Raw genomic sequence first — 13,915 nt, 5'->3', positions numbered from 1 at the left:
ACTAGTAAGCTACTGACGAGGCTAAATGCTAACATCGCAGCTTCTTTGATGACTAACATTATAGCTTTCTGCTACTGAGTAAGCTACGGTGTTCGCGAAACGCGTCTATAAATGAAAAACATGGTGTTTTCAAATTTCATCAAGTCATTTCATCGATAATGTATAAGTTTGATGCGAAAAAAAACAAGGAGTCGGAAGCTGCTTAGGAGTTTTCTTCCCAAGTTTCTGGAAAACGGCGAAGCCTCAAGGGCTTATCGCGTTTTTCAACCATATTTTCAAATCTGCGTAATACATGACAAACTAACCCTGTCCCTTTATTGCATCATCTGCAGATGAAATTTCCGTCATACAGTTCGTAGTATTCTCTAACTTGACAGTGTCCAGTGAAAAGCAGCTCTGTAATTAAGAATGGTCTTACTCAGATCATAAAAAAACATGGATTTTCACCGATATGGAGAATTTGCTAGACTTTAGGATCCGTACTCAAGAAACAATCCTGAACTTTGCAGAATGTCACCATGAAGTTACTTTTTGGGACGTCTGAAGACAAATTCAGCTTTACCAACTAATGTTAAAAACAACCCTAATCGTTCAAATTCTACCATTACAGATTTGCCAGACAGCATTTTTGAATTTTCTCCAGGTAAGAATTCTGTTTGAAATGTAATGATAGGTTTACTTCTGCTTTTGAAGTAACGGAGGTTGTTCTACCAGACATGGATCCACTATCTGAATTTGTTTGATGTTAATTGATTTATGTAATCGTCCTTGATGAAAATCCATAAGTTATTCAAGAAACACTTTACATTCACAATTTTACAAAAATGCAACACGTGTTTCAAAAGATTCTTTAGGCATGTCTATACTTACGCCCTATATACACGCCCTAAGAAGCTATTGTATAGCGAAACACGTGTTGCGTTTTATGAAACTGTTCTCAAGAAACACTCCATTGTGAACACTTCACATTGTTATAAAAATGCAACACGTGTTTAGCAATACAATAGCTTATTTGAGCGTGTCTATACTCATGCCTCATATATAGGCCCTAAAAAGCTATTGTATAGGTGTAGTGTTTTTGTAAGTAAACCTGTTTTTAAAAAAAAACTCTATTGTGGAATTTTTACTACAAAATTTCCACAAAAATGCAACATGTATTTGGCTGTACAATAGTTTCTACTGGCGTGTCTATACTCCTAAATACACGCCCGAAGCTATTGTATAGCGAAACAGGTGTTGCGTTTCTGTAAGTAAAACTGTTTTCAAAAAACACTTTTTTGTGGAATTTCCTCTACAAAGTTTTCCTTTACAAAAATGTATTGTGTAATTTTTACTACAAAATTTCCACGAAAATACAACAAGTATTTCGCTATACAATAGTTTCTTCAGACGTGTCTATACTCACTTCCTGTATACACGCCCGAAGAAGCTATTGTATAGCGAAACAGGTGTTGCGTTTTTGTAAAACTGTTCCCAAGAAACACCCCATTGTGAAATTCACACTATAAATATTTCACAAAAATTTAACACGTATTTCGCTATACTATAGCTTATTCGGACGTGTCTATACTCACGTCCTATATACACGCCCGAAGAAGCTATTGTATAGCGAAACAGGTGTTGCGTTTTTATAAAACTGTTCCCAAGAAACACCTCATTGTGAAATTCCCACTATGAATATTTCACAAAAATACAACACGTATTTCGCTATACTACAGCTTCTTCGAATGGTGTATACTCACGTCCTATATACACACCCGAAGAAGCTATTGTATAGCGAAACAGGTGTTGCGTTTTTGTAAAACTGTTCCCAAGAAACACTGTGAAATTCCCGCTATAAGTATTTCAGAAAAATACAACACGTTTCGCTATACTATAGTTTCTTCGGGCGTGTCTATACTCACGCCCTATATACACGCCCAAAGAAACTATTGGGCGTGTCTATACTCACTCCCTATATACACGCCCGAAGAAGCTATTGAATAGCGAAATAGGTGTTGCATTTTTATAAGTAAAACTGTTTTCGAAAAACACTTTATTGTGGAATGTTTACGAAAATGCAACATGTGTATGGCTGTTCAATAGTTTCTTTGGGGGTATTTATAATCACGTCCTATGTACACGTCCGAAGAAGCTATTGAAACACTTCATTGTGAAACTTCCACTACACACTTTTACAAAAATACAACACGTGTTTTGCTATACTTTCTTCTTTGAGCGTCCTATATACGCGCTCGAAGAGGCTGTTTTATGGCGAAACTCATGTTTTTGTAAAAATGTCTGATGAATGTCTCACTATTCAGTGTTTTTGAGTATGTACTTTCAGACTTTATTCATTTCATTTCCCTCAAGTACCTTTGTATCACAATTACTGAGTTCAACTATTATGGCCTCAGTTGATAGAAACGCACTAGTAAGTCATAACACAGTGAAACATTCCATGTTAAGCAGATATGGCTGCTGGTGGTTTCAACCGTCTCATTTTGAGAATTGCTTTCGATAACTTACTTGCTCATAACTTGATTTACATGAAGTTTCACGTTCTGAGGGCAGGATGCTTCGAAACAAAGCTATGTGTCTGAGTTTGATTCGAGTTCAAAGTTATTTCATTTTTTGAAAGCTTTGTAGCTTGTTTTATAGTCGAATCCATGGTGTCATCGATGACTGTAAGCTCATTTTAGAGGATCTTCATCAGTTAATGGGGTTGTTGATGCGTTTATACTTTAGAGCAGGTCATTTATGTAGATAATAGATTGAAAACAAACGCGGTCTTAGTACGCTACCTTGCGGAACAAGTTGTGGAGCTGAATTAGAAAATCCGTACGGCTACAAACCCAACAATTGTGGACTTGGTTCTCTGAAACAATTCTCATACTTCGATGAAAACTTGTTTTGCTCAAATGAATCTTAGGTAGGTTGGTTCCTCAGCTAATTTTGCTAGGATATGTAGTAAATATATACCAAGATAATTTTCCAATTCCTCCTGTTGCCTATTTTGAAGATTGGAATTATTCTTTCTTTCCTTCTGTCTGTGACAGACGAGGACATAAAAAATTTTTCATTTCTGGGTTCCGTCTTCCTCTCGAATGTTCCAAACTGGGACAGACTTGAATGACATCCATTTTCGAAAATATTTTCACCGTTTCCTATATATTTCATGCATTTCAAATGTATCAGTTGGGAAAAAGCTTTTCATCCGCCGATAATAAACGTATGTGTTTCCGAAACAAGAACAGCCGGATTTCAATTATTCAGCATCATTGATCACAATTTAACTTGAATGAGGATCCTATTTCTGATAATTGAGACCATCAATAAAAGACCACATACTGTGAATTTCAACTGTTTTTCGACAATATCGGCAAATCGATGCGAAAAGTTGAATTAATTTCGTGGAATGAAAACACCATTGAAAAAGGCATCCCAAAAATGGCGATCTGTCCTATTTAACGTTCCATTTAATTTAAAAATGCTCTTTTTGGATTATATCGAATTTCAACTGACGCAACACTCTATTCCCTAGTCCAGAACCGTAATGAAATGAGGCGAGTTTGAAATTGAATATATTGTATCGAATTGAATTCGAGTTGTTGATCAAATACAATTTTTACTTCATGTATTATAGTTCATGTTTTATAGGCATATGTATGTTTGAAATATGTTTTTTCCGTTAACCGGATATCGCACCCCTACGAACGACGACCCTCAGAAGTCAAAACTTGTGCGAGCTAAGGACTAACAAGGTTTCACCTTTCAACGTATGATTTCTAACACGGGTTGGAGGAGAGCAAGTGAAAATCAAGCGTTCAGCCTGGGGCTTGAACCATCGACTCACACATTGTCCGATTGACTGGAACCCTTTTAGGGAACAGACGCTGAAGAATCTCGAAATTCGCTGCTCTGGTAACCACAATCTCCATTATTTCTATTACAATGCTTGTGGTTCGGGCTCATATTTTTTCGACGAAGAGAAAATTACCAGATGGTCAACGCAAAAAAACGTGTGAAAGCTATGTTTCGGGTTATTTGACCTTGGTCAGCAAGGTATTATGCCTGACATTTCTTACTACTGCGGTAGATATTATTGTGTACAATTGAAGACAGGTAGCCATATTTTGATAATGTTCGTTGCGTCTTCTTTTCTTTTGAATTCAACCATTGTGTTTTGGAGATACAGGGTGTTAAAGTTGAATTTTTATGTTTATTTTTTTAAAATTACTTTTGCAAAATGAAATATTTGCAGGAAATTTGTTACCCGGGGTTTCTTTGACGTGAGAAACCATAATTTCGTATTAATTTCCATGTGAAATCTAGAGGTCGCTGATTACGCTGTCATTATTCATTCAATAATAATAATGAGAAATGGACTTTATTCATTGTTAATAAAGAAGAAGTAGATATAAAAATCCCTTTTCACGAAGGGAAAACCATATGAGTAAGACATAACATGAATATATTATCTATACAGAAGACTTCAGAATTATTTTCAACTTTTTCTTGAAATTATATATGGAGTATTGTCTAAATTCACTGGGCACAGCGTTATATTGTTTGATAGAGTTGTGAATGAAACTACGAGAAAAGCAGGCTGTCGTGTGTTTTGGAATAATAAAAGTGTGACAGTTTTGTGTCCCCGAATAATTCTGAGATTTGAAAGTTTTATATCTTTCATAAATATAATTTGGCTTTTTGTAAATGAAGAATTTATGTGTATTGATGAGTAGGTGGAAATGCCAGGTTCTAGCAATCGTTAACCAACCTAACTCCTCGAACTTGGGGGATATATGGTCGAATTTTCTCACACCATAAGAAAGACGAAGGCAATTGTTCTGTATTTTTTGTAAGCGATTTACATCAGTTTGTATCAAAGCAGGCCCTTAGATTATATCGCAATATGCTAATCTAGACAATATGATGGTTCCGCAAAGTTTCAACTTCAATTTGGAAATCATAATATCTCCACTTCAAAAGAGTTGACGTAAGATACTGTACGAGCTACAACGAAGTGAATTTATATGTTTATGAAATCTCAGATCAGCATCTAGCCACAAACCTAAGTTCTTGCTTTCTGTAATTATTTGTAGTAAATCTTGTCCAAGTTGGATTTCAATTCTTCCTTCAATTTCCCATCTTTTGTGTTCCGGGCCAAAAAGTATCAGCTGAGATTTTTCAGAATTCAATTTCAGTTCATGGGCTATAGATAGATCCAGTAACTTTTGTAGATCGCTGTTAATTTCTTCCATTGTCACCTGCCAGTTACTTGCAGGATAATGCAATGATGAACTGTGCAATGATCAATCATTTTATGGAAGTCAGATATATATAGAGAACAAAATGGGGCCAAGGATAGAGCCCTGAGGTACTCCGTAGTCAACAGGTAAAGCACTAGAACACTTTCCATCCAGACATACTGACTGAGTCCGATTTCTGAGGTAACTTTTCAATAGATCTACAGTTCCTGCACTCAATTCGAGAAATGGCATTTTTCTACACAGAATATTGTAGTCTAATGTATGGAATGCTTTACTGTAGTCCAAGAGTACCATGGCAGTTACTTTATTATTATCAGTTGCTTTGAATAAATCTTGGTTGATGTTGACAAGAGCGGTGGTGGTGCTATAGAATGTACAAAATCCAGATTGAACATTTGTTATCAAATTATTATTGTATACACATTGCCCTACTTTTTTTGACTGTAAACTTTTGGTGCTATTCATGAAAAAACCTAATTGTCACAGTCTTTCCAAGTAAAAAAGTATACTTCCTCAACAACGCTGAAGGTGATCGTTTTCGAAATATTTGGAATTTTTTATATCGATGCATATTACTTAGCTCTTAGGGTGCTAAATGAAGTTGATGAGAACATTACAAAAACTAAGTATGCGGTGGATCTCCTCAAAAGAAACAATTTTCTCCTCCACAATGTTTATCAAAAAATCATTTTTTTTCGAGATACAAATAACTATAATTGCAAAAAACCTATGAGAAAAACCAATAGTTATGTTTTGAAAAATTCCAACAATTTGTATTTCGAAAGCGAATGATTTCTCGATAAACATTCTACGAGTATAGGAAAGAGTTGTTTATTTTGACCACATACTTGATTTTTGTAATATTCTCAGCAACTTCACTTAGCAGGAGCTAAGTAATATGCATCGATATATAAAATTGTAAATATCTCGTTGTTTAGGAAGTGTATCTTTTCACTTGAAAACTTTATCGAACTATCAGTGAACCAATCTCTGTATAAAATATTTATGATCCTTCACACCCTTGTTATCGTTTCGACCTAAGATATGATTCAGTACATGCTTTTTCCAATCTCGGAACGGCAAGAGATTTTCGCATTTATATGTTATAAGGGTGTGTTGTCCGGATTGTTCGGCATCCATTATGTTAATATGACGTTGTTCATCACACTCAATATTTCCATCAAATTATGTATGAATTTTCCATGGGGTAAATATAAGTCAAGTTATACAACAGCGGAAATTGGGACTTATTATGAAAGGTTCATTATGATGACAATATTTTCCACAACGAAAAACAGAAAAATGTCAATTCATAGAGTCAATTCATAGAGTTTTCTCAAGAATCTTCAGGTTACTGTTGACACTGACCAGAACACATCAACACCCTGTCAGTATTTCGACCCCGACCTAGCAAATTTCCTCTAACATTAATAAATGAACAGGTATTTCACCTCCACGTTCGGATAATATTATGATTGTTGGTGTAGATAAATGGTGGCCGAGCTTAATGAAATATTAAAATAAGAAAACACGACAACTCGTCGTATATCAAATTGGAGTCGGCGTGACAGGCGATCCTGTTCTACAATTTGTAGCCTGCTGCCATTATTTGCTGAGTTATTCTCAACGTGACTATAATCATAATTCATTAACACTCGTTATTAATTCATGTTCTAGTTCGCGAGTTACTGAAGTAGAGGTATTCTTAATGGTAGAGTTTTTGTAGGGCTGTTCTCATTCACGGACTGAGACATTTCTGCATTCAGGACTGAGGATTGACTCCTTTCTTTTCTTCAGTCTTTCTAGAACTTAAAGTTCAAGCAATCAGTCTGAACAGTGTTTTGCAGGTTTCTAATCCCACGGTTTATAAGCCTGGCAAAACAGTGCGACGAATTGTCTTCATCATAAGTTCCCCTACTTATGAAATTGTTATATGGCTGAATAAACAGTTTGAAACCCTCTCCATCTAACAATTGTTCTCAATCCACACGCTTCCATAGTGGAGGTTAAGGAAGTAAAGGTGCGAAATGGAGAGATTCCAATATCATTTGATATATTCTCGTTGTTTCCGAGTGTCCCTACACCAGTTTTAGCAAAGAAGTAATTAAAAGCAACAAACAATTAACAAAAATCTGCATGGAGCAGAATTGCTTACAGTTCTTCATCTCATTTTACATACATAATGAGGGCAATGGGAAATCCTCTGTTCCCCTTCTTAGCTAATTTGTTCATGAACGGATTTCAATTGGAAGCAACAGAGGAGGTACATCACTTTCAACGCACGTACACCTGATATAGAGATGATTTTTGATGCAAGAAAATCAAAGGTAGGAAACTTTTCCAACTCCTAACATCAGATACCCAAATATTGAGTTTACATATGAGATTGAAAACAAGGAGAAGTTGCCATCCTTGGATGTCTCAGTGATTAAAAGTAACGAGAGTCAAGGATTCGAAGTCTACATAAAAAATACCAGAGAATTTCATTAGTTCGGACTTTCATCGTATGATATTATATAAAATGATTTAAAATTCCTGAAAGAACCCATAAAAAAAAGAATTAAAAACGAATAGCAGAAAATAACAATTATATTGAGCAAAAAAACATGAAATGAAATTATAGTGAAATAAAATACAAGTGAAAATAGAGAAATTGAACAAAAAAATGAAAAATAAAAAGTTGAGAGATTCCAAGACAAGTTGATTCACGACGTTTCGATTGTTAGTATCCACAATCGTCTTTGGGTGATGACTGGACTAATTCCTCCGAGAGATAACTACTTATTCATTCGAATACTTTTACTATACTCTGCTTTCTTTTTTCCGCTCCACTGGTTTAGTGGGAGATAACCATTTGGCGGGAGTCGGCCATTTTTTACTTGATTATGGGTTTCCATATGTTCACTATCTCTAAGCTAGCTTGGCTGAATACATTGTTGGACAAAATGTATGCGGCTTCTTTAAATTTCCTCCTGAACCAATGTTTCTCTGTGTATGATTTCAGTTGGGATCACTCGATGTTTTGTTGATAGGTCCAAACATGCTCTGCTATTCCTGATTTGCTAGTTTCCCCTCGCTGTATGCGTTTCTTTAGCTTGGCAATGCGAACTTCAATGGCCTCTTAGTTTCACCGATATAGGATTTTCCGTACTCACAGGGTATCCCTCAAATGCAATTTTTGGAATCGCAGTTCGTGTTTGGTGGCCTGGTTTTTGTGAATCTGCTACGGATAGTGTTTCCGGATCTGAAGCAGGTTCTGATGTTGTACTTGGATCCAATTCTTCTCATCCTTTCCGATAATCCCCTAATCTAGGGAAGTGTAGGCACTGGTTGTAACCGCTTCTCATCCTTGCGAGGCTCCTGCTGTCTTTTTAGTCTGTTCCACCATCGCTTTGGAGTAGCCATTCCATTGAAGATCATTTTTGATTATGTCTTGTTCCTTCTCGAAACCTTACTTCGTATTACAGAGCCCGAAAGCACGGTCTAACAGAGTCTTGATAATTCCTCTTTCAGTCGATTGATGGTGGTTGGATTCGCGGTTCAGATACTGTCCTGTGTGAGTGAGTTTTCGGTATACAGATGTTTCCCAGTCAGTGTCGGTCTTCTTCACCAATGCTAAAATAGCAATTCGATATGGACTTCCTTCTCCATTGTGAAAGTGTAGATGCTCACACGCTGTTGATGTGTTTCAGGAAGGCGTCTAGTACAGTATTCCCATGGTTCCATATTATGAAGATGTCGTCAACGTATCTCAACCAGATACGAAGTTTTTGTGTGCTTTTCCAATGTCCAGAGTTTCAAACCACTTCATATATATATTGGCTATGACTGGTGAAAGTGGCGATCCCAATGGCTGTCCGTCATCTTGTATAAAGAATTCGTCCTTCAGTTGGAAATAACAGTTTTGGTCACAGCATCCTAGTAGTTCCCTAATTACTTCTATAGGTAAATTAGTCCTATCTTGCAGGCTCCCGTCTTCGGATAGTTTTTCTGTATGATTTGTAGTGCTTCTCCAACGGAACGTTGGTATAAAGGCTTTCCACTTCGAAACTGATTAATTGATCTTCCTGTGTAACTCCAATTGCCCCTAGTAGTTCAACAAAATGCCTTGAATTCTCCACAAAAGACGATGCAAAATGAATATTTCGTTCTTTTCTTCTCAGAATTCATGTATTTCAATAATTTTTTATTTTCTCATAGAGATTCTACTTTCAGATGTTTGTAGTGTATATTGAGTGTATTTTATTCAGTGACACTTTATTGTACTAAATTGTGAATTATAAATGTTAATTCAATTTTATTTTCCAGAAATTTTCAGATGTTCATTTTATTCAGTGACTTTTTTTGTCCGAATTTATTCAAGTGTTTGATTTATACAAAAACTGTGAAACATAAATTTGGATTTTATTATATTTGATATCTGGATCCTAATATTTTTACCCATATTGTTTTTAATAATCATAATTGCTCTATTTTGTTATTGCTCTGTAATTTACCACACACAGGGTTATACCCTCAGTGGAAGCATGTGTTTATTCATCGAGGTTTATTGTACTCCATATACTCCATTTTATATTTATGTATTATAATTTACTGATGAATATATCATTATTATTATTTTTTGCCGAAGTATGTAAGCCGAATGTGACAGCCTTCTGCATCTGTCTGGCTAAAAGTTCTACCTTAGTGCGGCAGGCCGGTTTGATTTTGAGATTCGAGAGTTGAGAAGACATCATTCCACCAAGGACTCCAATAATCAGAACAACCATCTTGACAGAGTGATCTGGATAGAGTCTGCGGAGTTCGAAGAGAAAATCTCGATATTTCATCCGTTTTTCCTCCTTTTTCCGGACGATATTCGTCTCGCCAGGAGCTGAAAACTCCACGACAAATATCGTTTTGCTCTGATGGTCGAGAAAGACTACATCAGGCTCATTAGATTGAATGAGCCTGAGGGTGGGAAACGACTAGTTCCAATAAATTCGGCACTTCTCGTTCCCCATAACGGATTCAATATCCCCGGGAGCGTAGGGCAACACCGGTGTCCTGTCAATACCGTAAGAGTGCCGTAGATGGTAATATAGCACTCTTAGGGCCGCGTTATGTCGATGTATATAGGCCAATACCGCATATGCTGGACATGCTGATAGCAAGTTCATTAGAGTCTCGGCCGCCTAGCAGCAGACCCTGCGTTTGTGTCTGGAATCTCTATACTCATCATGCGACTGCGGTAGACTAAGGTGTTGAAGACATCATCCTGGGAAGCCATAATGAACCCCTCAGTTTCCGACTTCAGCCCGCTCTACCTGAGGAAAGCAAAAGTCAGGCGCTTTGATAAGCCAAGGTCTCCAATGTTATTGAAGAAGACCCCACGCATTGGCTTATCCTTGTGTTCCCGCGGAAGTGAGGTGATCTCTGCGGTTTTTACATGAGCTTTTTGCTGAACGGGTTCCAACTCGGTGACAGAGTTGTTGTCACCTCGTTCAGTGTCAAAAACTAAACCAAGTTCATCAGCTGCTCGGGCAGCTGCCCTAAAGAGAAATGCTCCAATTTCTGCTCTCTCATGATCACGGACCATGAAGAGAAGGGGATCCGAACTCCTGACGACTTTACAGGCTATATGCAGTACCATTCTGTCATGTAGACACTCCAGACTCAAAAGTCCACGGCCTCTCTCTTGTCAGAGGAAGTACAACCGTGGAACGGAAGATTTGGGATGCAAACTCCTATAGAGATGCATCATTTTTCGGCGGGTCTTTACGTCGACTTGATGCAGTTCCTCCCGAGTCCACTTCACTACTCCAAACGAGTAGAATAAGATTGGAACGGCCAGCATATTTGTTGCAGCAACTTTGTTCTTTCCCGACAGTTCCGATGACCAGATCTGTCAAAGTTTGTGCTGATACTTGCTACGGAGAGAGTTCTTCACTGCTGTTACCTCTTGTGAGGTAACCTCACATTTTTTACCGTAGTATGCGCTGGTCAGGCCATATCCCCCGAAACCTCAATACATTCGATCACTTCTCATAGATTTGAAATCTGGTTTTAACCACATCCGAACAGTCATCTTAAAAATATACTCGGTAAAAAATCTGGTTTACACTGTTCGAATACAGCAGAAAAAAGTTCCGAATAATTGAAGGCACTGGACCACAGTTGACAAGCAATTCATGTTAATCAATCAAGTAATCAAATCAAGAGAAACCAAGCCACGTCGACCAATAATAATATGAAACCAGAGTCAAATACTAACATCGAAATAAATGCGTTCGGACGACGGGGGCAACAACACGAGTCGTTAGCACATAACCTAGATAAATGCCCACTACCGAAGTAGACGAAACGTCGGGCCAAAAAACCCGGAAAATAGCTTCCACACAGTTATCTCCGGCGGTGAGAGTTCACTTAATAATAATAACTTTATTGTCTTTCTGATCATTTACATGATATAAAACATGTCGTAAATAAAAATATGAAATTATATTAAAACAATAATAACGGTCCATAGTATAACATAGATCGCACACTTGAAACAGGTACTTAGCTATATACATATATGAAAAATAAAATAAAATATATATATATATATATATATATATATATATATATATATATATATATATATTGATTCATCTCTCAGATTGGGTACATTATTTTTCACACGGAGCAGAGCTTTATATATATAGATACACGGTAACGTTAGCATCTTGTTCTTGCAGAAAGCAGGTCTACAGCTATCCCTGGGTGCAATATCAAAGATAGTTCTAATTATTCTTTTTTGAACAATAAAAACACGTTTTGCCCCCACAGAAGAACCCCACATTGATACATTATGAGCCATATGTGAGTACGCCAATGAATAGTAAACAGTCCTGACACCATCTAAACTAAGCACGTCATTGATCTGTCGTATCGCAAATAACGCTCGATTCAATTTTTTGCAGACATCATCGATGTGGGGCTCCCAAGACAAGGTTTTATCTATAAACATACCAAAGAGTTTTGCTGTTTCCGAGAGTTGAATGTTGTTGAGTTTCACTGTTTTCCTTAACGCGAAGCTTAAATGTACTGTTTTACTTTCATTCAGTTTTATTTGATTTCTATCACACCAAGAAATAATGTCACCCATAACTGAATTATTGTTGTTTTCTAGCTCCTCCGCAGTATTTCCGGAAACTGGTAGTGTCATCTGCGAATAGGATAATGAAACCTTGTTTTATATACTTCGGAAGATCATTTATATAGATAGAGAAAAGCAGTAGGCCAAAAATGAACCCCTGTGGTACCCCAAGGAGAATAACTTGAATATCAAATACTGCATTATTCACAGTCACTACCATTTTCCTATCTTCCATAAAAGGTTTTATCCATTCCAGAAGGAACCCTCTAATGCCAATGTTATATAACTTACTAACCATTATGTCACTTTTTACTGAGTCAAACGCCTTAGCCAAGTCAAATAATATTGAAACTACGTACTTTCCCTAATCGATTTCATTGCAAATAAACTCGAAATTTCCAGCAATAGCAGTGCCAACTGATCTAGCTTTTCTAAAATCATGTTGATGATCGGTTAGAATCTTGTATTTTTCGAGAAACGCAATAATTCTATTTGCTACTATTTTTTCAATAAGTTTTGATGGAATACTCAGTAATGATATTTGGCGATAGTTATCTATATCTTCATGTGAACCCTTTTTATGAATAGGGATAATTTTGGCTGTTTTGAAGACACTCGGAAACATGCTTTCCATTATAGAGTGATTCATAAGATTCAATAGAATTTCAGATATAGATGGAATGACATTTCAGAACTTTTATTGTTATATCGTCTAGGCCACTTTTTGATCAATTCATGAATAGTTCAGGAACGAATGAGAAACATTACACAAAGGAATGTACAAATCAGTATAAGAAAATTCCATGAGACTGCAATGTTTCAAAAAGTTATTCCAGAAGTTTTTGTGTTGTTATCGGTATATTTTTTCTTTCAATATTGAAGTCTTCACCTAATGTGTTTACTAGCAATTGGAGAAATGCTTTGAATAAAAGAGTACCGAAACATAATTATCTCATTCAAAATTAATTGGTGGGAAATTGAGGGTTCAGGAGGTAATAATTCTTGAATTTGTTTCGGAGGAAACGGCCTGAAAAATGTTATAAGAGTGCATCGCTCTGATGTGAATAAATACAACCAAAACTGTATGCAAAAGATCCACATCAACATCAATTGACTAATTGATACCTTTCAAAGTGAACTAGTCCCGAATAGGCTAGACTGCTCCGGCACAAGAACAATATCGCTCACAAAGGAATTGTTTTCTACCGTGCACACCTGTCAATAACCTGTCATTGGCATGTAACGTTCGCAGGCGGTAACTGACCGCCCCCACACCAAAATACGCGATTTTATCCGCGGTATCGACTCGGAAATCTCGGATGTAGGTCCCGTTTGCGACGAAGTTGGCGGCAAACTGACAGGACGCTAGCGGCGCTGCCGACGTCTGCAACCGGCGCGCAGATAGACTTATTCGTCTGTTTTTATTCTTCTCTGCATAAATATGGCACGTTTATTAATTTATCACTTCAATTTTATTCTACGTGGAAAAGTCTAAATCATTCTCGCGTTCGGTGATGTGGAGCACGTGGTGTGGAACATTTTT

The 13,915-nt window shown here is 36.9% G+C and overlaps 1 protein-coding gene across 2 annotated transcripts in view; it reads right to left on the bottom strand.

The window, feature by feature from the left end:
- Ten-a (Teneurin-a transmembrane protein) overlaps positions 1 to 13,709 on the bottom strand; it is a 928,723-nt gene extending 915,014 nt beyond the window's left edge. For both annotated transcript variants that reach the window (XM_074176153.1, XM_074176154.1), the window contains exon 1: positions 13,498 to 13,709. The gene's annotated coding sequence lies outside the window, so the exon portion shown is untranslated. The remainder of the gene's footprint in view (positions 1 to 13,497) is intronic.
- Between the last annotated feature and the right edge of the window lie 206 nt (positions 13,710 to 13,915).

Source organism: Leptinotarsa decemlineata, unplaced genomic scaffold (assembly GCF_025532065.1).
Source record: "Leptinotarsa decemlineata unplaced genomic scaffold, Ldec_3_MD MMD2_tig00001621_RagTag_RagTag, whole genome shotgun sequence".
Classification (NCBI taxonomy): Eukaryota; Metazoa; Arthropoda; class Insecta; order Coleoptera; family Chrysomelidae; genus Leptinotarsa; species Leptinotarsa decemlineata.
The sequence above is the reverse complement of the archived record's forward strand: the minus strand, read 5'-3'. Positions and strand labels throughout refer to the sequence as shown.